Source organism: Narcine bancroftii, chromosome 5, assembly GCF_036971445.1.
Source record: "Narcine bancroftii isolate sNarBan1 chromosome 5, sNarBan1.hap1, whole genome shotgun sequence".
Lineage (NCBI taxonomy): Eukaryota > Metazoa > Chordata > Chondrichthyes > Torpediniformes > Narcinidae > Narcine > Narcine bancroftii.
In genome coordinates, this window is record NC_091473.1 from 24,895,470 (window position 1) to 24,923,285 (window position 27,816).

At 41.5% G+C, this 27,816-nt stretch overlaps 1 protein-coding gene and 1 non-coding gene across 11 annotated transcripts in view; both read left to right on the top strand.

Moving 5' to 3' along the window:
* Positions 1-27,816, top strand: part of chl1b (cell adhesion molecule L1-like b) — a 687,190-nt gene that overhangs the window by 113,251 nt on the left and 546,123 nt on the right. The gene's annotated exons all lie outside the window — the stretch shown is intronic.
* On the top strand, positions 20,214-20,321 carry LOC138765600 (U6 spliceosomal RNA). Its single transcript, XR_011358594.1, has one exon. It is a non-coding gene; the product is annotated as a U6 spliceosomal RNA (small nuclear RNA).

Below are 27,816 nucleotides of genomic sequence, written 5' to 3' on the forward strand. Positions count from 1 at the left end.
ATGCTTGATCATTTATAAATGTTGAAGATAAGATAAGATGGATTACCAAGAGTATACATAGGATAAGTGAGAGTGAATGCAGTTGATACGACAGTGGCTGGCAAATAAGTTATGAGCAGGAAGGGGAATTAGGTACATTTTTTGAGAACACTTGGGGAAAATGGTGCAAGGAGCAGAAGAAAAATTATTGCAGGTGATTCTCTGGTTACAACTAACCAGTTAAGAATGGAGGCAGTGCTCTTCATTCCCTGCCACCCACCATATTTGTCTTTCCTGCTGGCCTAGACAAATAGCTGTGAAAGATCTGTGTTTTCAAGCATGCTAAAGGTTGCAGGTGAGAAATGATTAGCTTCGATCACAAAAACAGGATATCATTCATAACTCCATATTGCAGCAGGTATGGAATCCTGAGGACCATCGCCTTCCCAAGATCGTGTTATATGGCGAGCTCTCCACTGGCCACCGTGACAGAGGTGCACCAAAGAAGAGGTACAAGGACTGCCTAAAGAAATCTCTTGGTGCCTGCCACATTGACCACCGCCAGTGGGCTGATCTCGCCTCAAACCGTGCATCTTGGCACCTCACAGTTCGGCGGGCAGCAACCTCCTTCGAAGAAGACCGCAGAGCCCACCTCACTGACAAAAGACGAAGGAGGAAAAACCCAGCACCCATCCCCAACCCACCAATTTTCCCCTGCAACCGCTGCAACCGTGTCTGCCTGTCCCGCATCGGACTTGTCAGCCACAAATGAGCCTGCAGCTGACGTGGACATTTACCCCTCCATAAATCTTCGTCCGCGAAGCCAAGCCAAAGAAAGAAAGAAAGAAGAAAAAGGTTGCAGGTGAGAAATGATTAGCTTCAATCACAAAAACAGGATATCATTCATAACTCCATATTGCAGCAGGTATGGAATCCTGAGTAAAGTCTGGGAAAGATGGATATTAATTTGGGAAGCTATATTCAAAGACTGAAGAGCAGAAATGATATTGATGTCCTGGTGAGGTGCAAGGGAAAGAGGGCTCAAGGATTTTTATTAAGAGGGTTGTCGGTGTCAGATTTCAAGAAGGTAGCACAGTGATTGAAGAGGGAAAAGTGTTAACGATATTGGAGCATGAGGGACGAACTTGTGGTCAACAGTTTGTAGCAAAAGGGTGTGTGAACCAAAGGAAGCAAACTCGGAGAAGCTAAAGAAGGATGTGCTTTGGATGCAGTGGAATCCTGCTCAAGTCTGGCCTCCTCAACAGTAATCAAAAGCAACAGCAAAATATTAAGTCGATTAGGATTTGAACAACAAACAGTGGGTTGCTCCGAAAGGTGATAGTTTTAAGATTGTACGCATGAGTGAAAATCATAATTTTTGGAGCTATGGATTGTTTGAATATTACAGTTGGCCAACTTAACGAATCGTTTAAAATCCATTAACATTCTGTATTTCCTTCTGGCTCATTTTTTATTTGCTCTCCAGACTTCAGCTTCTTTGGTCTTGTCCCTTTGTTCAATATGATGTCATGCCAAAATGTTACCTTTTGCAATAATTTAATCAAATTCAATTTTGAATGCAGATTCATTGTATTCCTGATTTTATCAAATCAGTCATTTAGGTGCATGTTTGAAAACTAATTAAATTTCTACCCTGCGGTTTTTTAAAAATTTTCCCTTCGACACAGTGAGAACAAAAGTAAGATACCAAGTTGTATTTTCAATTCTCATCACTCATGTCTGTGCAACAAATCATCAAATTACAGCAACACACAAAATGCTGGAGGAACTCAGTAGGTCAGGTAGCATCCAGAGACGGGCACCATTTTTCAGTTACGGCCTGAAGTGTTGACTGTCTACTACCTTCCCATGGTGGCTGCCTGACCCACTGAGTTCCTCCAGCATTTTGTGTGTTGCTCCAATTTTCCAGCATCTGCTTGTCTCTTGTGTTACCCTGAATCAATTTGCTGTAGCCTTTGACGCTGAAGGAAGAGTAAAGATGAGGAACCTTTCATGCCAGATCGAATAATCCTCGGGAAAGTGTGTTTTCTTGTACTGTGTATCATTTACTTGATTGAAAATGAGCTAATGTTCTCACAATAGCATTATTCAAGCACCAGAATATGTTTCTGCTGACAACCCAGGTTATTCAAAATGCAAACTCTGGCACTGGAGCCTGCCTTGGGGAGGTGAATGCTTGATCTGCCTGCCTGAAATGTCTCTGCTAAATGACTGAAACATTCATATCCAACAGTGGTAAGGAGAACAAAGGAAAAAGAATTGTGGGCAAGGCAAAAAATATCCAGAAAATTGTAACTTCAATATTTCAGGCAATTTGTAAAAACTACCTTTAAATAAGAATGGAGTAAATTGATTAGTGTTGATATTTAATTTAATATCAGAAGAATGAAATTCACTGGATAGATAGAAAATGGTTGCAATGGATTCAATTCTGAAAGTCAGTGCAGACAGTAAGGGCTAAAATTTCACATTTGCCTTGTTCTTCTTGCAATATTACATTGATATTTCAGTCATTCTAAAGTATTCATACTCAATACTGGAAGAGTATGCCTTTATTATAACTCCTGTATGTTTATTTTTTTCATGGATAAATAATTAAATGTGGTTTCATTCTTGTATGTGTCGTGTTTTAAACAGCTGCTGAAAAATATTTTTATTCAAATTAAAGAAGCTTTTCCAATCTATCTGCATTGTTCATTTTTGTGGTGTTAATGATGAGTATTGTGGCTCTTTGCAATCTCTCCGGAGGATACAGGTCTTATGAATTGATCAGGATTGCATTCCACAGTCGAGATGTCATCTTACTGGAGCATTACCAAGCTTAAACTTGAACCTCAACCTGTTTTGTTTCTTTGATTGAATGATCTAACTCTGGGGTCCCCAAACATTTTAGACCATCAACCCCTTCAAGGAATACTTGATCCCTCATCGATCCCCCAAGACATATACTAATTAAATATATGGGAGTAGACATGCAGTTTTCACATGCATTGGTGAGGTAAACTGTATACCATATGCATGGTGTCCGGCCCTCCCAGCAACAACCCAAACTTTGCTACAACATCCCAATGACCAAGTAAAAAAATTAAATCTGTAAATTAAGCAAGCAAGTGATTACAATAACAGTTTAAAATAAAAACACCTTTGCTTCTGGCTGGGAAAATGCCCAACAGAGCTGGGTCCAAGTCTTCAGCATCGATGTCAGCGACTCCATTCCAACCATATTGAAGAAGTCACCTCTGGCTCCCAAACAAGAGCTGGGACCTCGGGCTCTACTATTCTTTCAACCCCAAAAGTTCGATCGACCCCCCTCCTGCATTTATCGACCCCCATTTTGACCCTTGAATGCCTTGGAGAATCCCATCAACCACTAGTGTAACTGATTGCTTTGCAGTGATTAACTATGCCTTCACATTCACAGATAATCTTTTGGCACTCATTAGGAAATGCATATAGTATTAGCCATTTTCTCTTCCAGTTTGTGAATTTTCATCTATTGTTTTGCTTTCCATTTATTTCATAGGTTTGATTAATTTCCTTTCATGGTTTGTGACAGAATATAGATATGTTTTTGGGAGATAAATTGGGGAAAGGTTTGTTGGTGTAGGCCACACACCAACACTTTAAAACAGATCTTATTTAAAATACTGGAGCTCTGCTAATGCTAGACATGTCGGGGCCTCAGAGCCTTTGCAAAAGCTTTGGAGTGTGCCCAAGATACTTCACCAATGGATTATTGTTTACAAAAAGGCAACAGATGAAAGTGATTGTCAGAGCCACATTCTGTCTGGAGGGGAACTTGCTGTTCTAAGAGAGAGAGTCATTTTCTGTGTGTGTGTGTGTGTGTGAGAGAGAGTGACAGACAGACAGACAGACAGATAGAGATCTACAGTGTTACAGTCAGCAACAGCAGCTGGAACAGGACAAGCTGGAAAGCTTGTGGAAAACCCCATTTGGAAGATGGGTTATGAGTGCTTAGTTCAGTTTGGCCAAAGCCCTTGTGGTTCATGCAAGACGAGAGGAGTGGCTTTCTAATGTTTCACTTGAAATAAGAGAAACAAAAAGGCACTCTCTGGTGACCTGAAAATACTTCCTGTATTTCATGTGATTTGTCATGTGTATTTGTGATATGCAAAGAGAATATTTGTCAAGCAAGTGTATGCCAATGCTCAGAGCAATCCCAGGCCTGGAAGGCACGTGAGCAACAATGATGCCTTCGGATTTATTTGTGACGCTGAAAGGCAACACTTGGCTCAAGAATGACCCAGCATTCTACAACAAGAGTTTAAGAGCATGATAAATCTCTGGGTTGATAAGGATGCATGATGTGCTTTGCCAAACTTGACAGTGACTTCCAGCAGTGGTTGTTTGCAGAAGGCATCTTTTCTCTGAGAATCAATGCATGCCTTTAATCAACAAATAAGCATGGGTTTTCTGCTGGCTCCCTTTATTGCCTACTAACACGAAGAACCTTAAATCATCAAACTATGTTCATGCATAGGTTTCAAGTGTGAGAAGCTGTGGAATGGACTGCTATGCTGCACCTGTGCATAGTCCCCTTAATGCTCGTGTTTTCAGCATACCAATCTTGATGTTTGTCGGGATTAGACATAAGGTATTAGATAAGGAGTTCGTTTGTGGAAAGAGAACATTAAATGTGACATATAATTTGACATTTGTAAAGAGAAATAGCTCTCTTGTGAAATGCAGATTAAATTGCTAGTTTATTTGTAGCCATGGTGGCACAATATACTTCTTGCACAGTGCGAGAACATGAACTTCAAAACCTGATCACCCACTAAAGTGGGAGCTCTTATAGCAACAGTTTTCAATGGACCTTTTGAATTGATGAGGTAGATTTCTGGCAGATTGTGCTTTGATGAAAGATGAAAGTGGACCAGTATGATGTTGTGAAAGTAAAGTGTTTGCAATATAACCAAACTACAGTTAAACCCCTGATATCCGGCACCTTTGGGGATGGGTTGATGCTGGATAAGTCAATTTTCCAGTTGCTTCCAATTATTTGTTAAGTTTTTGGCAAACTTCTTTACTTTTTACCGATTGCTCGAGGCTTCCAAATGCTTGAATTCTGGATAACAGGGTTTTTACTGTAATAAGAAATCCATGATCATGCCTGCAAGAAATCTGAATGATTTTCATCATGCTTGCAGGTCAGAAATGGAAGGAAACATCACTTGTCTCAGATGGAAAAAGAGGATGTTGTGTGATTAGGAATGGGGATCCAAGCAGGCATCAGATTTGTTCGAGCATCATCCTCCAAAAAGGAAATGTATTACTTATAATATTTGGGACAACCAACTCACCAATGAAATCCAATGACTGAGACAAGTATCAGCCATATAGTCTGTGGTCAAGCAGGCTTCCTTCCTTGCATTGAGATCTACAATTAACTTTGATGTATGTCTAAAGCATGGAGATGCACATAACTAGAGCAGCACAATATGAAAAATGTATCAAGCATTCCGATTGATTCAAATTCTGAACCTGGTGGCCTACATGCATGAGCACAAATAACTGCTCCATGGTTCACCAGACATGCTTGGAAATGCAGATCACAGGTAGTAATCAATTTTGACCTTCAACTCATTTGTGAGGTCCATGAAAATCATTCCCTGATCAAAAGTGTGTTTAGTCATTTGTGGTATGTAACTGAAAGGTGTAATGGGCCCAAGTATCAAGTAAGGCTGAAAGTATAAGGTGTTGTTTGACAAGTCTCTATTGTTCATTTCTACTCTAGCAATTCAATTGAGATAATATTTATCAGAGGATTTTAAATAGGAATTATATCAATTAAGTACTGACTGACAGAAGGTGTTGACTTTTAAATCATTTGTAGCATGCTGATCCATTAACAGTACACTGCAAAGATACTCATGAAATATTAATATGAGTGTGATTGATTTGTTTTTGCATTTTAACGGAGTTGTGTAAGTGAATACTGAACAGCTGTGATTGTGCATTCAGTAAAGAAAGGTTCATACATGCCATTAATGGTTTGACACTTGAATGTTACTACAATATGCACATATTGTTTGGACAAATAATAGAATTACTTATTATGTGCGCAGTGCGGTTTCTTATTTGAATGATATTTACCTGCATGTGAAGGTATTTAATGCACCATTTACATAATTTGCAAGCCCTGCTGATCTGCTCAATCCCCAATGCATTCGCTGCAGGTAATACACAGATTAAGCAGATCACAATAAATGGTCAACCACCCTGAGGAAGGAGGAAATAGTTTCCTGCTGCATCTCTAGTCATTTATTTCTGTTCTGCCGGAAATAAATTGCTTTCTCCCGAGTTCATTGCCATCGAGTGTTGTTGTTGAAAGCACTATCCCCAAAAATTCCCAGCACATCGGCACGCAGTGCTAATATATACCCTTACAAGGCATATCCGGGTAATGCCATTTTTACAGACATCCATCGGTAGATTTTGTCCATGTTTAATAAAATACACAAATATCACTTGATATGGTATCTGTAGTGCCCTCCATAATGTTTAGGACAAAGACCTTTTTTTCCTTTGTTTTGCCCCTGTGGTCCACAGTTTTAAAATTGTAATCAAACAATTCACATGTAACGAAAGGGCACATTCCAGATTTTAGTTCAGGTTATTTGTATACATTTTAGTTTGACAAGATAGAAATTACAGCACTTTTTACATATAGTTCCCCCATTTTAGGGCACCATAATGTTTGGGATATTTGGCTTCACAGGTGTTTGTGAGTACTCAGGTATATTTAAATGCTTCAGTGGTGCAGGTATATTATAAGAGAGCTAGGCTTGCTTCTAAGGTTTTGATCACCTTTGGAGTCTGTAGTTGCTATTTTTCAACATGAGGACCAAAGTTGTGTCAATGAGAGTCAAAGAAGCCATTATGAGGCTGAAAAACAAGACTAAAACAGGAAGAGATGTCACCCAAACCTTAGAATTCTCAAAATCAACAGTCTGGAACATCATTAAGCAGAAAGAATGTACTGGTGTGCTCAGTAATCACAAAAGGACAGGTATTCCAAGGAAGACCTCCACTGCAGAAATCTTTTTATAGGGAAGAAAAATTCCCAAACATATTAGCGTATTAAATTTTAAGCATACTGCACGGGTAACAGGTCATTTTGGGCCACGAGTCTGTACCAATTTACACGCAGTTTACCTACACCCCCACTACATTTTGAAGGGTGGGTGAAAACGGGAGCCCCCGGGGAAAACCCACGCAGAGAAGAACGTTACAAACTCCTTACTGACAGGGTGAGATTCGAACCCAAGTCCCGAATGCTGATGCTGTAAAGGGGTTGCACTAACACTTTGTCGACCGTATGTTCAGCAGATAAGAAAAGCTCTTCAGGAGGCAGGTGTGGATAGGTGAATGACTACCATCTGCAGAAGACCTCAGGAACAGGAATACAGAGGCAACACTGCAATATGCAAACCATATTAGCCACAGATAGGACGGCTAGATTACAGTTTGCCAAGAGGTATTTAAAAAAACCCTGCAGAATTCTGGAAAATGGTCTTGTGGATAGATGAGACCAAGATAAACCTCTATCAGAGTGACAGCAAGAGCCAAGTGTGGAGGCGTAAAGGGTCTGCCCAAGATCCAAAGCATACCATCTTTGCCATGGTTTGCATCTTGTAGAGTAGCCTCTGTATTTCTATTCATGAATGTGCTGTAGACAGTAGTCATTAACACATCCACATCTGCTTCCTGAAGTGTGTTTCTGATCTGTCAGACAGGTGTTTTGGGATTTTTCTTCATTATGATGAGAATTCTTATGTCATCAGCAGTGGAGATCTTCCTTGGAATACCTGTCCCTTTGCAATTACTGAGCTCAACAGCATGCTCTTCTTAATGATGTTCCAAACAGTTATTTTTTGTAATCCAAAGGTTTGGGCGATGACTCTTACTGTTTTACTCTTGTTTTTCAACCTCAAAGTCTTCTTTGACTTTCATTGGCACAACTCTGGTCTTTATGTTGATAAATGGCAAATACAGACTCCAAAGGTGATCAAAAGCTTGGAAATAAACCGAGCTCTCTTATTTCTGAACAATGAAGCAATTAAACAATTCTTGAGTACTCACAAACACCTGTGATGCCAAATTTTCAAAACATTATGGTGGCCTGTAATAAGGGAACTAAAAGTGCTGTAATTTTTCCATGGTCAAATCAAAATGTATACAAATAACCTTGAATAAACTCTGGAATTGTTTAAAACTGTGGAGCACAGGAGAAAATAAAGAGGGGGAAAAAAGTGTATTTGTCCCAAACATTATGAAGGACACGTTGTCTGCAGAGTATTGTGATGAATTGGTGTCAGAAGCAAGGGAAAAGAACAATTAATGAAAGTGGAGAGAGAGAGAGGAAAATTGTTCTGCCATTCAGTGGACATAAGTCAATTTAATGTAATAGTAGTCCTTACCCGGGAAGAGACATATAAGGCAATTGAACAACTGAAAAGTGGCAAACCAGTAGGTATGGATGGAATCCCCCCCCCCCCACCAGAAGTCTGGAAGGCTGGCGGAAAAGCTCTGCATACCAAACTGCATGAGTTTTTCATGCTCCGCTGGGACCAAGGAAAGCTGCCTCAGGACCTTCGTGATGCCATCATCATCACCCTGTACAAAAACAAAGGCGAGAAATCAGACTGCTCAAACTACAGGGGAATTACGCTGCTCTCCATTGCAGGCAAAATCTTCACTAGGATTCTCCTTAATAGACTAATACCTAGTGTTGCCGAAAATGTCCTCCCAGAATCAGAGTGTGGGTTTCGCGCAAACAGAGAAACTACTGACGTGGTCTTTGCCCTCAGACAGCTCCAAGAAAAGTGAAGAGAACAAAACAAAGGACTCTACATCACCTTTGTTGACCTCACCAAAGCCTTCGACATCGTGAGCAGGAATACTAGAGCGCCTCGGATGCCCCCCCAAGTTCCTCAACATGGTTATCCAACTGCAAGAAAACCAACAAGGTCGGGTCAGATACAGCAATGAGCTCTCTGAACCCTTCTCCATTGACAACTGCATGAAGCAAGGCTGCGTCCTCGCACCAACCCTCTTTACTATCTTCTTCAGCATGATGCTGAAACAAGCCATGAAAGACCTCAACAATGAAGACGCTGTTTACGTCTGGTACTGCACGGATGGCAGTCTCTTCAATCTGAAGCACCTGCAAGTTCACACCAAGACACAAGAGCAACTTGTCTGTGAACTACTCTTTGCAGACGATGCCACTTTAGTTGCCCATTCAGAGCCAGCTCTCCAGCGCATGACATCCTGTTTTGCAGAAACTGCCAAAATGTTTGGCCTGGAAGTCAGCCTGAAGAAAACTGAGGTCCTCCATCAGCCAGCTCCCCACCATGACTACCAGCCCCCCCACATCTCCATCGGGCACACAGAACTCAAAACGGTCAACCAGTTTACCTACCTCGGCTGCACCATTTCATCTGATGCAAGGATCGACAAAGAGATAGACAACAGACTCGCCAAGGCAAATAGTGCCTTTGGAAGACTACACAAAAGAGTCTGGAAAAACAACCACCTGAAGAAACACACAAAGATCAGCGTGTACTGAGCCGTTGTTATACCCACGCTCCTGTTCAGCTCCGAATCATGGGTCCTCTACCGGCATCACCTACGGCTCCTAGAACGCTTCCATCAGCGCTGTCTCCGCTCCATCCTCAACATTCATTGGAATGACTTCATCACCAGCATCGAAGTACTCGAGCTGGCAGAATCCGCAAGCATCGAATCCATGCTGCTGAAGCTCCAACTGCGCTGGGTGGGTCACATCTCCAGAATGGAGGACCATCGCCTTCCCAAGATCGTGTTATATGGCGAGCTCTTCACTGGCCACCGAGTCACAGGTGCACCACAGAAGGTGTACAAGGACTGCTTAAAGAAATCTCTTGGTGCCTGCCAAATTGACCACCGCCAGTGGGCTGATATCGCCTCCATCCGTGCATCTTGGCGCCTCACAGTTCGGCGGGCAGCAACCTCCTTTGAAGAAGACCACAGAGCCCACCTCACTGACAAAAGACAAAGGAGGAAAAACCCAACACCCAACCCCAACCAACCAATTTTGCCTTGCAACTGCTGCAACCGTGCCTGCCTGTCCCGCATCTGACTTGTCAGTCACCAACGAGCCTGCAGCAGACGTGAACATACCCCTCCATAAATCTTCATCCACGAAGCCAAGCCAAAGAAGTATGGGATCTCATTTATATGAGTGGATGATCATACCTCAGGCATTCATAACCAAGTAAGCGCATTTATTAGTTGAGAATAGTTCACAGTTTATTCCTGAAGTACTTACACAATATGTAAATCTCACATATTGATGTATATTTTAGATGAAGAATGCATCCATCATTATTGGGAATGAAATATGGCACCATTCATCTTTTCCTTCAACCCAAAGGAACAAGGACAAGCATCTATCTACATTGAAGGCATTCCCAAAATAAAATAATTTATAGATTGAACCCAACTCCCTATGCAGTTTACCTAAATTGAGCACCTCACCTTAGATCTGGTAAGTTTCTGTGACCTGCTTGCACTAGGCAATCCTTGGGATTGCTCTTCCACATCCTGTCCATCATTGTCCCATTTACAAAGCAGCAACACTACTCCGTAGCTGAAAGAACGTTGTTTGCATGGTATGTTCTGTTTCTGTACGATCAGATGATGATTGTATTGGATATCCCCGAATGAGGAGGCAATAAAGACTGCAATTTTCATCCTGGCAGAATGCAGTGAAAACCGTAAAGGCATTTGGGAACCTTGGAATTGAAATTATATTTTTCTGTAAAGTTTCATAGAGATTGTTTTGGGGACTGGCAATTCTGTTTTAATGCCAAAATTGGTGTGGAGCAGATCCTCGGCCATTTTGCATCCTTAATGAAAATTCTTCTAATTTTGGCCTCAAGCTCTCCTCACTTCAGGATTCCTGAACTTAAGTTTCCTGTTATTGTGAAACCATATCATAAATCTCTTTGAATTTTTTAAAACCTTTAATTATTTTTCAACTACTTATTAGTCTATAATCCATCTCAAGATGAAGGTGCATTGGGGAAATCATAAGTACCATCATATTTAAAGACTTTCATTTTTATGGCAATGATAAAGTCCTCATGCAGCTCTAACACTGCCTTCTGTTAATTCCTTTCTCTTCTCACTCGGGGCAGCATTGTTGGCGTAGCGGTTAGTGCAATGCCTTTACCATGCAAGCGGTTGGGACAGTGGTTTGAATCCCACACTGTAAGGAGTTTGTATGTTCCCACCAGGTCTGCATGGGTTTTCCACGGGTGGCTCTGGTTTCCTCCCGCCATTCGAAATATACCTGGGTTTTAGGTAAATTGGGTAGCACAGACTCATGGCCTGTTACCATGCTGTATGTCTAAATTTATATAAAAATAGCTGGGAATATTATGTTGCCTGCTTTGATATGTGCATTGCATTATCCACTGCAACTATCTGATGTCTCACCATTCCATTTAATTTCTGTGCTTCTCTGACGTGATGACAATAATTGCATAATTAAATATAAGCACTGCACTCCCAAGTTCGTCATTCTTCAAAGTACAATTTTCTTGTTCTTACTTTCAGCTTCTCTGGCAACTATCCAAATGAATGTCTCTCCATTTTCCTTGTTATTTTAAATATTTTCTTTTCTTTTTGGACTGTTTAATTCTTAATCAATCACTTCCTCCACACACACAGTACTTGCATTAAGTCTTAATCCTCCAACAATTTTATTTATTCAAATGCCCAGAGACTTGGGTGGTGAAAGGAAGTAGCATGCCCTTTGCCTGAATAATATCTAATTACTGGAGCCAAATGGATGAACACCTGGAGTCCTGAATGTTTATTCTGACACAATTTGAATCCTTTCATATTGCTTGGGGACTTCAAATAACAAAATAAATCTGGAATTAAAGCTTGTCTCAGAAAATGTAACCACAGAATCAGAATTGTCGTAAGAGGACCTTCATGACCAGCTGAGGCTTTCATGTTATTTTTGACCTGCTAATGCAGTTTAATCTTAATTGTCGTGTCAGTTCAGTGATGGACATGTCCCATGACTGAATAACTAGAACAAAATAACCTGTGCAACTCACTCTTGATTAATTAAAAATCAATCACTGTAATTTACTTTTAAAGGGAATATGCCTTCCATTGTTCATTGCACTGGACAACAAAGTTTTTGCTTGGGTTCATTTTATGGATTTTGGGCTGTTGATCACAAAAATCATCTTAAAACTTTCCTATCACGTACTATTTTTATATAACTGTGGTGCGCTGTTACCCAGAATCAGACACACACAAGGTAAGACTGTACAACAGGCTTCAATCCACAAAGACTTCCACAGAGCTAGGGTGGCTGTGGCTGCAGCAACTCTGAGTGAGGCCTCCGGAGGCCGGCGCAGGCTTATATCCCAGAGGGTGATTGAGACCTGACCAGGTGGGGCTTGATCCCTTCAGGCCAGCTGATTGACAACCGGCCAGGTGTTGTCCTGTCCCCTTACACTCCTGCAGGTACAGAGATTGCCCCCTACAGTAGGCCGGTGGTGTACCACCACAATAACCTATGATTTCCTGTCTGATTTTAAGTCCACTTCTATATTGCCCACAAAGCAAGCTTGTTTGGCCAGTTCAAGCATGTCTGGGCATGCGCTAAGTGTAGGTGCTATGCAAATATTGTCTTTGGCCTGGGTATGCTTAGTCAAAATAGATACAAACAGACTAAAAGGGCATTTAAAGAGGTTGAGGATTTTTTGGCAACAACAAAGCTCCAAACTACATCCAATTGATTGACCACATGCTTCAAGTGTACAAAACCATGAAGTGCAGCGTCCCAGTGAAGATTCATTTTCTGCATTTGCACTTGGAAGTGGGCAGGCGGTCGGCACACTTTCCACCTAACATCTGCAGAAAATTGCCAGGGTTTCTGGTGTCTCTGCAAACTCCTGAGCAATTAGAGGCAATAACGTGCTTTCTTCACAATGCTATCAGTGTGTGAGGGCCATGAGACTTCCTACATGATGCAGCAAATATGAAATTGTCTTTGTGTTCAGCATAATGTTGTCTGTCATAATCCCCATTTTTCTTTCAGGAAACGAGCCTTATGTGAAAAAAATTGGTGTTTCCTGAGTGCTTTAAATTACTGAATGGCAGAAAATGCATCTTATTCTGAAATGTGCATTGCGCTTTGATAATTCTTAAGTATGAAAATTTAATTGCAGGATTACTTATCATTCATTGAAAATCTTTATGGTTAAATATGTCTGTTCCCAGAACAAGTTGTAGGTTTTATTTATCGTAAAATTCTGAATGATGCGTGCTTGCTTACATTAATCATGTGAAGATATTTACTCAGCTCTTGGCAGCTTCTTGTGCATTAGCATCAGATTTCCATGCAATAGGACAAATTCCTTCCGGGCTTAGTCAGAGAAAAACAAGTTACTTTTAAGCCCTTTGAACAGGATAGGAAATGCTTTTGAAAATGGTCCAATCTGACCCTTTGATTGAAATTTGTCCTCCCTATGGTTCTTCCTCAGCCGTTGTCAAAATGTCTCAGGTTTTCTACTCAGCAGCAAAGGGGAAAAGAGTGTTATCTATGCAAAGTGGGGGCACTGCAGACAGTGAAGTCCATTTGTTTAGAGGTTACTTAAAGTTCTGACATCATTTGTTGGGGAAGAGAGTGTAGAGTGACAAGGTTTCCTAATAAGCTTGTCAGATGGAACAGAAACAGACTTCATATTATAAACATAGATTAGAAAATAAGGTGATGTTTTAAACATTGGAATGGGTTTAAGGAAGTAGTATTTTTATTATTTAAGGAATTATTTAATTTCATCAGTGCATACTCATAAAATAGTCTTTCAGATCTCAAGGAATTGATCAAGAGTATTTCTGACCCAGTAGACCATTAAATGTTTCGGTTAACTTATGAGCAAAGAAGTAATAGAAGATTGAAGGTCATTCGGCCAATTCTGAGTGTATAGACGTAGTTGGGCATTTTGGATGTGGATTTGCTACAATTCCTCATGTGATACACATGCTCATCAGGAAACTGTGTAGCAAGCTGTTTCCACAATGGATTTGACATTCATTCTTTGATGCAAGAGGGTCTGAACAGTAGCATTAGGGTTTATCATGGATTACCTGATTTTTTCATCTGGCTATGGGTAAAATATATTGCCAGTAATTGGTGTGTTGGTCACTTGCTTTGCCTTGGGGGACAATGATTTCCCTCTAACAACAGTGTTAACTCGTATCCATATGTTTGAGAACTTGAGCTAGAAAATTACACTTGAATACTGACACGGGACATTAATCCTCATGGCCCTCCTCTTACTCCAGAGTATTTTGTTCCTCTTGTATTTAGCCTGGGACTCATGCACTTCAAAGTCTGGGTCTTCTGGCTGCTCCTCTGATGTGGATTGGTGTCATAGTTGCTAAGGCTCTCTTCATGCTGCCTTCTGAAAAAACAGTGGCAATTTTCACCACTATCTTTGATTCTGAAAGGAAGCAACCAAATGGGAGGAATGGCAGAGGTTTGCTGTTTCCTTCTGCAGTAAGGATGTTCAGAGCCAAGGAAGTCTTGACTTCCTGAAAGAGACCAATCTAGCCTGAAAACATGACCAAAGTTCTTGCAATAGCATTTCATACTTTCTTGAACCGTGTTTCAAGAAACCTAAGTTGCAATTGCTCGGTTCATCAGAGAGGTCCAAGCAAGCTGTAGTATCTCTAAAGACTCAGTGCGAGTAGGTTCCTCAATAGTGGACATCTTCACTCCCTGATTTGAGCTGCCCTGAGTAGGCAGGGATATCCATACTTTGTACTTTGCAATGGAGTGCTAATAATGTCATTGCCACAGACACTGTCACAGGTAAATATCTCAGCAGACATTCTATTTGTGGGTCTAAACATCAGCTTCCTGTTGCGACCTTTTTAACTCTCTGAGGAATTCCCACCCCAGTGCAATCAGGAAAGCAAAGTTGGGGTACGCACAGAGAATCTACAGACACCTGTGTGACACGGGCAACGCAAGGCGTATGTGGCAGGGTACTCAAACTATAAATGATCACAAGTCAACCTTGCAGGACAGCGACAATGATGTCTCCCTTCCTGACAGGTTAAACACCTTCTATACACAGTTTGAAGAGAAAAGCGATGCCACACCATTGAAAGCCTCATCTCCCTTGATGAGTGGGCACCCTGCATAGCACGACTGAAGTAAGGGCGATCTTTTCCAGTGTGAACCCATGCAATGCTGCAGGACCAGATCTGGTCTACTGCTAAATGACTGGGTACTCCAACTGATTAAGGTCCTAACGGTCATTTTTAATATCTCACTGTATTAGTCCAGTGGCCCCACAAAATTCAAAGCAGCCACAATCATCCCAGTGCCCAAGAGAGTGGTGGTATCTGGACTAAATATTTACCTTCTCTTTTTTTTAATTCTTCTTTTCTTCTTTCTTCTTCTAGTAATTAGGGTTAAAATGCCCGAGCTGCTTTAATCTTATTGCCAGACTTCACTGGTTAGCAAGAAACAGCTGATTTTAATTAAACTGAATCATAATGAAGATTTGACTGAAAGATTTGGGCGAAGTTGTGATGTGGCCTGACACCTTGCCAAGTTATTGCACTTGCCATCATTTTGTTCACTGGTTACAGACTGCTTTGCTAACCATTTGACCTTGTTTATTTCCTGACCTAATTAGCTCAATGGTATTTGGATTTTCATTCTCCCCAGTGCTGCATGCTCGATAAAATTTCCCATTTCCTTACCTTTGAGCTTAATTCATTGGCCTTAACATTGCATCTACTCTCTGCGGCTTTGAAAGGTTTTTCTCCAATGTACAGGTTTATTTTGCTCATGATAATAAGCATTGTTCTAATCCTGTCGTTAAACAATTCAATCTGAGTAAATAGCCATCTTGTTCTTCTGCACTTAATGTGTCTGACCATCTAACAGAAAATAGACCAAGTCTCCCATTAACATTTTTTAAAAATTGTTGCTATAAATTTATCTGATGAAATTATTTATTTCATCTGCTCTAAATTTTTGATTTTTGATGGAGACCTTAAATTTTCTATCCCCTTCATGGGCATATGTGGACTCTTTGGTTAAGGGGGGGTGGAAAAGGGGTTTATTTGCCTGAAATTTTACACAGGCTGCCTCACATCTCACATTTGGTCTGGACACGATCCACTGCCTCCTCCACGAATTGGCTGCCGGCGCAAGCACCAGGGCCGTCCCCAACCACTCCGACCCCAGTCCAACTGAGGCCGAAACTCACATCCATCCCCAGGCCCAGGCTGCTTCATTGTCCATGGGAAGGTCCGTTGCTGTGGGAATGACACTGGATGATGCGACACGGGTCCTCTGACATCATCATGTGGAGTCATGGGAAGTTCACAGCAAGTCATTCCATCCGTCTGCAGTAGTCTTGTGCCCAGGCTATGACTGGCCTGTCACATGATGCCGAGCCCGGTGTATGCGCGCTGATGTCACAGGGCCTGAACACTGATGCTAGGTGCCATTGCCGGAGGAGGCTGCAGCCCGTGTATAGATCCCAGGTTGGGATATATATATACATATATACATTTTACAGATTAAGTCTATCAAGGGGTCTCCTATCCTGCAGTGATTGATGTGGTAATGATTGAATGAAGAGTTTGAATGGGATAGTGGCGGTTGGGCTTCACACGAGGCACTGTGTTTGCTGGCGGCCATTTTAGACCTACAGACTGCAGCAAAGTGGCCGTTTTTAAGGCACTTCTGGCACCTGGCTTTTCTTGCTGGGCACTGGGACCTGCTGTGCTTGTCCCTCCTGCAGAAATAACTTTTTGGGTTCGCAGGGGGCAGTGTAGCAGCAGCCGACAGGCCGTCAGTATCTCAGGGGGTGGTAGGGTAGAAGGGCACTCTACTCACATCAGAACGTGGGGTCCAGTCCCTAGAGAGCTCATTTGACTTTAAGGTTGCATCCTCCATTGTGATCGCAATCCGGGCCACGTCCTCTAGTTTTTCTACCCCTTGTTCAAGCAAGCGCAGCCTCACTTTGTTCGATCGGAGCCCGGCCACATAGGCATCCCAGACGAGATCGTTTGTGATCTCAGCAGCAGTTTTGTCCACGCAGTTATTCTTTTTTTCTTTCTTTGGCTTGGCTTCGTGGACGAAGATTTATGGAGGGGGTAAATGTCCACGTCAGCTGCAGGCTCGTTTGTGGCTGACAAGTCCGATGCGGGACAGGCAGACACGGTTGCAGCGGTTGCAGGGGAAAATTGGTTGGTTGGGGTTGGGTGTTGGGTTTTTCCTCCTTTGCCTTTTGTCAGTGAAGTGGGCTCTGCGGTCTTCTTCAAAGGAGGTTGCTGCCCGCCGAACTGTGAGGCGCCAAGATGCACGGTTTGAGGCGATATCAGCCCACCGGCGGTGGTCAATGTGGCAGGCACCAAGAGATTTCTTTAGGCAGTCCTTGTACCTTTTCTTTGGTGCACCTCTGTCACGGTGGCCAGTGGAGAACTCGCCATATAATACGATCTTGGGAAGGCGATGGTCCTCCATTCTGGAGATGTGACCCACCCAGTTATAGTTATAGTCCTTGCCCAATGCCTTGACTACTTGTAAATATGCCCTGCTGGACTCGCGGGCTGTTGCTTCCTCGACGCAAGCACGAGCTGGGCATGAACTCTGTTCACCGGTTGATCATACAGTTCTTTCAGTACCTTTATGGCTGCGGTGTAAGTGGTCTCATCCTGGATGTTCTCGTAGACTCTCAAGGACACCATAGACAGCAATGCTGTTAGACGCTGGTTATCCTCCTCCACCTTAATGACCCTTAGGAAGTTTTCAAAGTTCATCAGCCAGTACTTAAAGGCTTTAAATGCTGTAGCTGATTGTGGGTCAATGTCAAGTTTTTCTGGCTGAGTCAGATGCTCCATCCCTTTGTAAAAATAAATTCTTTTTGCTAATAAAATTGTAGAGTTCGTCGAAAGAACCAAAGACTTGTTGATCCAAACCAAGGCTTTTATTAGCAAAAGACAGGAGCTCTTCACAAGTGGCTGACCAGTCCGGAATGATCCGACCTGGCTAGGGACACAACCCTTTAAGGCCCAGACAGTAGGCATGGCTAAGCTCTCAGCCAATCGCTGTAAGCACAGTCATTACACTCTAGATACTGTAACTATATACATTGGTGATATGTCTGTACTATCACACTCCTTTCAGATTTCACCATGCAATAACAGATTTACAATGGGTAATTAACAAACATGTTTTTAGGAAGAGACCAGAGCACCTAGAGGAAAACAATGGCGCCCTGCCAAAGAAATGCTAATAAATTGTGATAATAGAATTTAATAGCAAATTTATCTTAATTCCAAATATGCTCTCTTTATTACTCAAATGAAACAGAAGCATAAAAGAAGGTTCAAAAGATGCTCTATATTAGAAAGGGGGTCTGATTTTGAGCACCTTTGGTTTCTTGAAAGGAGAGGGCCATTGACTTTTTAACGTGACAAAAGAAAGTTTTTCCACTTGTGGAAGACCTGAAAAATGGAAAAGTCATTAAAAATTGAATGGAGAGTTAAGAAAGTATGTAGAATATTCTACGAGAGATTCTTGACTCCAGTAATGTGCCTAGTAATAAAAAAGATGGACGCATAAAAGAGAAAGAAGGAATTGATCATAGGATTAGAAGTGAGAGGAAAATATTAAACCTCTGGAAATCAGGAAGGCAAAAAATTACCTTGACAGCACCACAGTCCTTTCTGTGACCTTTTGCTTCTTATTAAGTATACATTGAACATTTTTTCACTCTTCCTATTTTGCCTCATCCCACAGCCCAGTGATCCAAATAGTCCTATTGGGGAAAGCAGCAATGCACATAAACTTCTTCCAATCTAGTGCACTACATTTGATGCTCATGATATAGTTGGCATTGCACTAGAGATGTGAATTGCAGATTGGGAGACTGCTTTGCAGAGCACTTACACTCAGTGCACATGCCTGTTACTTCAGTTCTTCATCCCTTTTCCATTCAAATCTATCTATGATATACTGCACTGTTGCAACAAGGATGAAGGTAGTCTTGAAGAGCAAGATCGCATATCCCATTTGGGTACATTGCAGCCTTCAGAACTTAATTTCAAATTCCAAATTTCCATTTACTTGTTTTCTCCATTTCCACCAGAACTGACATTTTTTTTTGCTACAGGTTATAGAGTCATGGAGTTGTACTAAATCGTACATGTTGACCTGATGTGCATATTTTTCTCATCCGGTTTGCCCTCACTCAGCCCATTTCCTCTCCTCAGCTGCTCAAGAACCTGTACAAATGCATTTGAAACATTTTAATTATATCTGCCTCTCTGAACTCACTCCCTCTGTCAGTTCATCCATATAACCACTGTGTGGATAAACTTATACTTCAGATCTCCTTTAATGCCTCCCCTCTAACTTTAAACCTATACTCACGTTATAGTTTTTGAGTATTTCAGAAAAAAAAATCCATTTACCTTATCCATGCTCTCATAATTTGTAAACTTCATAAAGGTCTTGTATATTCCAGCGAGAATAAACCCAATCCAATCCTTTTTAATGTAAAACTGTCTGTTCCAGGCAACATATTGGCAAATCTTTTCTGATGTGCCACCCTGACCACATCCTCCCGACAGAGTCGTGACCAGAAATGTACCAAATACAGTCTGACCAATGTTTTGTACACATATCAAATCTTATAACTCATTGCCTTGGTCAATGAAGGCAAGCATGCTAAATTCCTTCTTCACAACCTTTCAACCTGTGTTGCTATTTTCAAGAAGCTTAGACCTGCATCAGAGGTCTCTAAGGAGGCAATCTTGGAACTATATATGGTTATAAATGAAGTGAAGAATGCACACCTTGATGGATTGGGGGTTATAAACGAACTGCAGAATGCACACCCTGATGGACTGAATGTTATTGCTGGGGATTTCAAAGAGGTGAACGTCAAGTCAGGGCTACCTAAATTCCATCAGTATGTGGAATTTGCTACGAGAGGGGTGAACATGTTGGACTTTATGTATACGAACGTATCTGAGCCTCACTCCCACATCAGGTATTCAGACCATATCTCAGTCATGCTGAAGCAGGTTAAAACTTGTCCAGCGGGGGCCATTCATGCACTTCAAGACTGCTTGCTTTGGTGCTCGCTTCGGCAGCACATATACTAAAATTGGAACGATACAGAGAAGATTAGCATGGCCCCTGCGCAAAGACTGCTTGCTTTGAGCACACTGACTGGCACATGTTCAAGGAAGTAGCAACTGAAGGTGACTGCATCAATCTGGAGGAGTATATGGCATCAGTGATCAGCTACATAGTAAGTGTTCTGACAACATCACTGTGCTCAAGACCATCATTACTTGCTCTAATCAGAAGGTATGGATGAGTGCAGAGGTGCATGCACTGCTCAAGGACTGAGACACTGCCTTTAGAGCAGACGACAAGATAGTCCTAGCTATTGCAAGAGCCAAGCTCCCCAAGACCATCAGGGAAGCAAAGTGTGCACATGCCCAGCGCATTCAAAGTCACTTCCTGGACAGCAAGGACAATCAACGCATGTTGCATCCAAGACATCACCATCCACAGGACTGCACTATCTGCCTGTGCTGGTGATGCTTCCCTCCCAGATGAAGTGAACAAATTCTACGCGCATTTTGAGGCGAAAAATTATGTGGCGGTGAAGAAGACACCTTTCCTCCGAACGATCAGGTGCTGTGTCTTGCAGTGGTCAATGTGAAGAGAGAGTTAGGCAAGGTCAACCTACAGAAAGCTACTGGACCAAGTAACATTCTCTCACAGAGTGCTCAGGCGATGCTCAGCGCCATGGTCCCAAAGTGCTTCAAAACCACCACCATTGTCCCCATGGCGAAGAAGTCATCTGTGTATTGCCTCAATGACTACTGCCCTGTCACACTCACGCCCACTGTTATGAAGTGCTTCAAGAGCTCATCAAGGAGCATATCAAGCTCCTGCTGCCCCCGTCATTGACCTCCTTCACTTTGCATACAGATCCGACTATTCTACAGATGATGCCATCGCCACCACCCTCCATCTAGCCCTCTCCCACCTGGAAATACTGTTTAACAACTTCAATTTGGTATTCAACACAATCATACCTCAGTACCTGATAGGGATATTGAGGCTGCTGGGTCTAAACACCTCCCTCTGTAATTTAATTCTTGACTTCCTGTCGGGGAGGCCTCAAGCAGTCTGGATCGGTAACAACACTTCCAAAGCCATCACACTGAGCACAGGGGCCCTCCAGGGCTGCATGCTCAGTCCACTGCTGTTCACTCTGCTGATCCTTGACTGTGTAGCTAAACACAGCTCGAACCACATCATCAACTTGGCTGACGACACGACCGTGGTGGGCCGTATTAGTAAGAATGAGGATTCAGCATACAGAGATGAAGTGCGGTTGCTAACAGACTGGTGCAGAGCCAATAACCTGTATCTGAACATAAATAAAACAAAATAAATGGTTGTCATCTTCAGGAGGGCCCACGGGAGTCACGCTCCACTGACCATTGATGGTTCCAAGGTTAAGGTCGTCAGGGGTATCAAGTTCTTTGGAATGCACTTGGCAGAGAATCTCACCTGTTCGCTTAACACCAGCTCCATACCCAAGAAAGCCCAGCAGTGCTTCTACTTTGTACGAAGGCTAAGGAAAGTTCATCTCCCACCCTCCTTCCTCACTATATATATACTCCTAGCATCCAACTGCATCACCGCCTGGTTTTTGGAAGCTGTACCACCTCGGGCTGCAAGATCGTAAAGAGGATAGTGAGGTCAATGGGGGCTCTCTTCCTACCATGATGGACATCTACCACACTTGATGCAGGCAAAAGGCAATATATACTGTGAAGGACTCCACACACCTCTCATATAAACTGTTCTCCCTTGAGCCATTTGGTAGGAGGTACCATAGCACTTGGGTCCTTACATCCAGATTGGGGAACAATTTTTTTTCTCTAAGCCATTATGCTCTTGAACTAGCAGAACATATGTGGATAGTGTGCCGTGGATTTTTACTGTATACATTTTAATATTTGAATGTGTTTTATCTTTTTTCTAATTTATATTTATGTAAATATGCTCCATTGTCCTGGATAAACGTTATCTTGATTTTACTGTGCGAGCATGGTATGAACAATAAATAAAGATGACTTGACTTAAATTTCTGCACATGTTTGTACTTGACATCCCAAAACATGTTAACTTGCATTACCTGGATTAAATTCCATCTGTCACTGCTCTATATATCTTTCCATCTAATCTATATCATCCTGTATCATTCCACAACCTTTTGCATGTCATCAGCAAATGTATGATTCAGTCCACCTACATTCCTATCTGAGACATGTATGTACAAAAAGTGCTAATGGTGTCAGCATTGACCCCTGCATACAGTGGAAAAAAAACCCTAAACCACCACTCTTCAGTCCCCAATCAACAAGCCAAATTTGAATCCATCTCCAACATTGTCAGTTTATTTCTTTCCATTGACACTGCCTGATCTGCTGGGTGTTTCCTACAGCATCTCACAGCGTTTAACTTGTCACTTTGCATTAATCCTTTAAGTCCCCTCATTAAATATTAATAATCTTTCATTCTCTTTGGCTTGGCTTTGTGGACGAAGATTTATAGAGGGGTATGTTCACGTCTGCTGCAGGCTCGTTGGTGACTGACAAGTCCGATGCGGGACAGGCAGGCACGGTTGCAGCAGTTGCAAGGGAAAATTGGTTGGTTGGGGTTGGGTGTTGGGTTTTTTTCCTTTGTCTTTTGTCAGTGAGGTGGGCTCTGCGGTCTTCTTCAAAGGAGGTTGCTGCCCGCTGAACTGTGAGGCGGCAAGATGCACGGTTTGAGGCGATATCAGCCCACTGGCGGTGGGCAATGTGGCAGGCACCAAGAGATTTCTTTAGGCAGTCCTTGTACCTCTTCTTTGGTGCACCTCTGTCTCGGTGGCCAGTGGAGAGCTCACCATATAACACGATCTTGGGAAAGCGATGGTCCTCCATTCTGGAGACGTGACCTACCCAGCACAGTTGGATCTTCAGCAGCGTGGATACGATGCTGTCGGCCTCTGCCATCTCAAGTACTTCGATGTTGGAGATGAAGTCGCTCCAATTAATGTTGAGGATGGAGTGGAGACAACGCTAGTGGAAGCGTTCTAGGAGCCGTAGGTGATGCCGGTAGAGGACCCATGATTCGGAGCCGAACAGGAGTGTGGGTATGACAACGGATCTGTATACGCTAATCTTTGTGAGATTTTTCAGTTGGTTATCTTTCCAAACTCTTTTGTGTAGTCTTCCAAAGGTGCTATTTGCCTTGGTGAGTCTGTTGTCTATCTCGTTGTCGATCCTTGCATCCGATGAAATGGTGCAGCCGAGATAGGTAAACTGGTCGACCTTTTTGAGTTTTGTGTGCCCGATGGACCTCGAATAATCTTTCATAATCACCAGTGAATAGCAATGGCAATCCTGATTCCACCCTATCAGGGATACTCCCTTTTCCCCATCTATCCATCCCCAACCCTTCTTGAAACTTCAAGCTAACTTGTTTTCTCTCTTTCCCACTTCTGATGTAGGGGTTGTTATGGGTTATATTTTATATTATAAATAAATGTCTCTAAACGAGATAGATTGTGGGGGTTTGGTGTAGGTTACTTCACAAACAGACATTAATATTTCACAAAAGACATCTCATTTGAAATGCAAGCGGTATGCATAAACAGAGACTTCTTGTCCATAGTGACTTTGCAGAAACTTTGAAGAATGCCTATGGAGACTCTGCAAGTAGGTGTTAATTGGACTGATGTTGGGGAATAAATGGACTATTGTCTTTAAAGCAACGGATGGCCAGCTCAGGAAACTGATTCCGGTGCCAGCAATCTGTCTGGTTACAGTTTGCTGTTCTAAGAGGGGTCATGTGGTTTTCCAAATTGAGTGAGGAAAAAGAAAACAGGTGATACTTTGGGGAGGGAGGGAGAGAGAGAGAGAGAGAAAGAGAGAGAGAGAGAGAGAAGGCATTTCTAAGTTCTGCAGTAGCTTTTGGGAGGCTGCAACATGGAAAGCTGGCAGGCTTGTTGAAAACCTCATTTTGAAGATGGAGTGTGAGTTCTGAGTTCAGCCTGTTGAAAACTCTTGTTGTCCTTACAAGAGGAAATGGCTGGCTAGAGTGTTTCTGCTGAAATAGGGAAACAAGAGGTTATCATTTGGAAAACCAACAATGGGGCAAGTTTCTTCGGCAAGACACTGAAGTGAAGAAATCAGATTGTGTGTGTGTCCAATGAGCAACATATCTCTCTGTGAAACCAATGAAAACTTCCTGAGTGGTAACCATTTACCTTTAAGCACCAGAGTCTGGTGAAAATTCATCTGTGTTAAATTCTGTGTGCAATATAAGAATTGGCTGATTCTGGTGAACTTGGAGAAGTGAGAAGAAAGATTGGACTGTGAATCAAAGAACTTTCCTGAACATATACACATTACATGCACATGTGCTTAGAATTCAAAGAGGATTAAATTAATATAATAAGTTAAAGTTTGACCTGCTTTTATGTTTAAAGAAAATTAAAAGCAACTTTTGTTTAAGTAACCATTTTTCTTGGTGAATTCTCTTGCTGGTAGGTTTTGGGGTCCTCTGGACTCATAGCAGGGTCTTCAGCCTGAATTATTAACTCCCTCTCTACAGACCTCCTAAGTGTTTTCAACATTATCTATTTTTAATTTCAATTTTTAATTTATGGATTTTTATAATATTTAATCATTGGAAGTGGAATTGCATGTTGAAAGAATGAAATCCTTAGCTGTACCATTGGAAGCATACTATTGAAAAACAAAAACAAAGTCACATCAAACTTGTATAATCACTGCTTTGACCATGGCAGGAAGAATGTTGTTATCTCAGGGACACGACAGAGAAGATTTACAGAAATATTTATTTCATGAAGGTGCTTTAAAAAAAAACGTTAGTGTTGTATTGTTCAGGGTTGAGAAGGCAATGGGAAGATTTAATGGAGCTATTCAGAATTGGGTAGGGTTTGATTGCACCATGCAAAGAGAATTGGTTTATCCATTGATTAAAGTGTAAATAATCAGGAGGCATCGAAGAATAAGAAGGCAAAGTGAGACTTTTTTTCATATGCAAAGTTGAAATGATTCTGAGTATGCTATCTGAAAGGTCAGTCGAACTGGATTCAGTAATAATTTTGAAAGGAAGAAAGAAAATTAGTCTATTTTGGATTGCAGTAGTCAGCTCTGAAATGATGGGCTGAATAGTCACCTCCCTGAATGTTTGATCTTGGAACAGACAGATTTCACAGGTGAGAAAGCCCAAAGTGTTACTCTGTAATGAAATATGAAGAGATGGGATTGAGTATTGAACCAAAATATCATGGAGGGACTGCAATGAGGATTCACCACTGGTCCTAAGGAATGTTGGATATGCTTTGCAAGGAGAGATGGAGAGCATCAGGCCCATATTCTCTTAGTTTCTGGATGTATGAAAGGTGTTCCTGAAATTCAAAATATTTGCAGAATTCAGTAGGAAAGGTGGATGTATCCTCTGGTTGTAGAGGTCAGACCCAGGGGTCACAGTCTCAGAACAAGGGCTTTTGGACAGGGATAAAGAGAGCTTTTTTTTCCAGACAGGATGGTGAATTATTAGAACTTTCCACCTGGAGGATTAGGGAGGTTTACCATAATCAATGAGTGGATTAAGAACATTCCTGGGTATTAAAGGAATGAAGACTAGAAGGGATACTGCATGAAATTAACTCTGGGGCAGAAGATCAGGTTGATTATGGTCAATGGTGGAGCAGCTCCAAGGGCCAAATGGCCTTCTGGCCTCCTGCACATCATGACAAAAATTTCCATGCAAAGGACTGTTTAAACAGTAAACCAAAATGAACTTCATCATTTTATTGAACAGAAAGTGTTGTTCAACAGTTCCTTCATTGAATTGCACATTAAACCAAAAGTCTGTCCATTTATTGAGTTTCACCCACTTTTACTGCCCTATGTGCACTAAATTTTACCCTAATGGTAGTTTGGTCACCAGAAATTTCAGTCAATTGGGATGGCCTTGTGTTAAGAATTGACGACAATGGCATGCTTCCTTTAATGAGCATTAAAACTGAGTTTGAACGTTTGTAGATGGCAGGTTTGCAGCAAGTTGGTGTTTCGTTTCCACACTGCTCAGGGTTTTCCTGGATAAGGGAGAGCAAACCAGAACAAAAAGTGAAGAAAGTAAATAAATAATTCCTGTCCTTGAGATTTCCACCTCATTCCGTTGAATGGGTGTGTTGTGCCTTGAAATCACTGCAAAAAAGATAAATAGATTGTCTCGAGATGTATTCTTGATCAGTAACACAAAATGTTTGGTTCAGCATTTGCATAGTGAATTGCACTGTCACAACTACAGTGACCAAAGTGAATTTCAAGGAAAGTGTTTTAGGAAATTAGTGGTCTCTTTTTTTTTGACCAGCAACTACATAAGCATTGCTGCCAGTAGTATTATTCATTGAGAAAAACTTATACAGTAAATGCTAGATTCCAGAAAGAAAGAATGCAATATGTTTGCTGGGACATTTTGGAATTCTGCAATTTCATCATTTATTTTTATTTTGTTTAATTTCCATTATTCCAGTGGTCATTAATGGCATTATTCTCTCTATATTGCTCCTCATTGAATGTTGAATTCAAGTGAGTTTCTGGTCTTTTTTAATCAATTGCAGCAGGTCTGAAATTATTTCCAGACAAGGTTCAGAAGGAGCAGACCCTGGCAGGTGGTTTTACTGACTAACCACAGTGGCTGAGATCCCCACATTAGCTAAGAGGCTATTGTCAGAAAAAGATGAAAAGAGAAGCAGGATGAAAAAATTAGATACAGACTGTTATGAAAATTCTTTTTTAAGAAGGTCTTTCTCATGAGATTTGAACTACCTTGTGGATTTAATGTCTATTTCCCTAAATACATATGAAACTTGCAAAATTAAAGCAATGAACCATGTAAATTAAATTTATTTTTCAACTGCAATGAGGAAGGGAATATCCTGCGGCTCTACAAGAAATGTATTTTCTTTATGCTCCCCTTCTTTTCATATGTTTGCCACATTTAAAATGAATTCTCTACCATCTTAAGAAAATACAACTTGGGAGAATAATTAAAGAAAATGGCCAGAACAAAGGCAAAAATGTGCCAAATCCCACAGCAGATCAGGCAGCATCTGAGAATGGAAAATATCATTTTTCGGAAGTTAATTATTTGTCAAAACTGAATGGAAGTACTGAAGGTGTTAAATCTTGCAGGTAGAGCAATCATGTCCCTTCAGAATAGATCCGTACCTAAATTTATCACAATTGTTTTGATAGTTGATGAAGTCTTCTGTATAAATGAGCTATTCTTGTCCTCCATCATGACAGGGTAGAGTATCTTGAAATAGATTTTTGTGTTGGAAGGGAATAGTATTGTTGGTAATTATGGAGGAAGCTATAAACCAAATGGCTACATTTCACATGAAGGGAACAAATAAGGAAAATCAAATTATCTCTCAAACAAAGAGCAAATCCCTTATTTTAGTTAGACACATTACTCTGTTCACAAATGACCAATCTAACTGTGAATTGGTTGTTTTAATGTTTTATTTAGTTGATGCATTTTCAAGTCCTAATCATTTGCAGTATTGTGTTTTTCCTTCCATCTCTTCTCTCTCAGTAGTTATAGTTTTCAGCCCTAAATGG